We start from the raw sequence: 226 nt of genomic DNA, 5'->3' as shown, positions 1-226 counted from the left end.
TTTTTTTTTTTCTTGTTTTTGTTCTCTCTTTTTTTTTTTTTTTTGCCACCCCATATGGCTTGCGGGATCTGGGTTCATGAACTGGGGGCTGCGCCAAAGCTCCTGTGGTGGGAGTTCAATGTTGGAATCACTGGACTAACAGAGAACCTCAGACCCCAGGGAATATTCATCAGAGTGAGATCTCCAGGAGGTCCTCATCTCAGCACCAAGACCCAGCTCTACCCAA

The sequence above is a fragment of the Neophocaena asiaeorientalis genome, unplaced genomic scaffold, assembly GCF_003031525.2.
Source record: "Neophocaena asiaeorientalis asiaeorientalis breed wild unplaced genomic scaffold, Neophocaena_asiaeorientalis_V1.1 scaffold443, whole genome shotgun sequence".
In the NCBI taxonomy this organism is placed as follows: Eukaryota; Metazoa; Chordata; class Mammalia; order Artiodactyla; family Phocoenidae; genus Neophocaena; species Neophocaena asiaeorientalis.
This window is presented reverse-complemented; position numbering follows the sequence as displayed.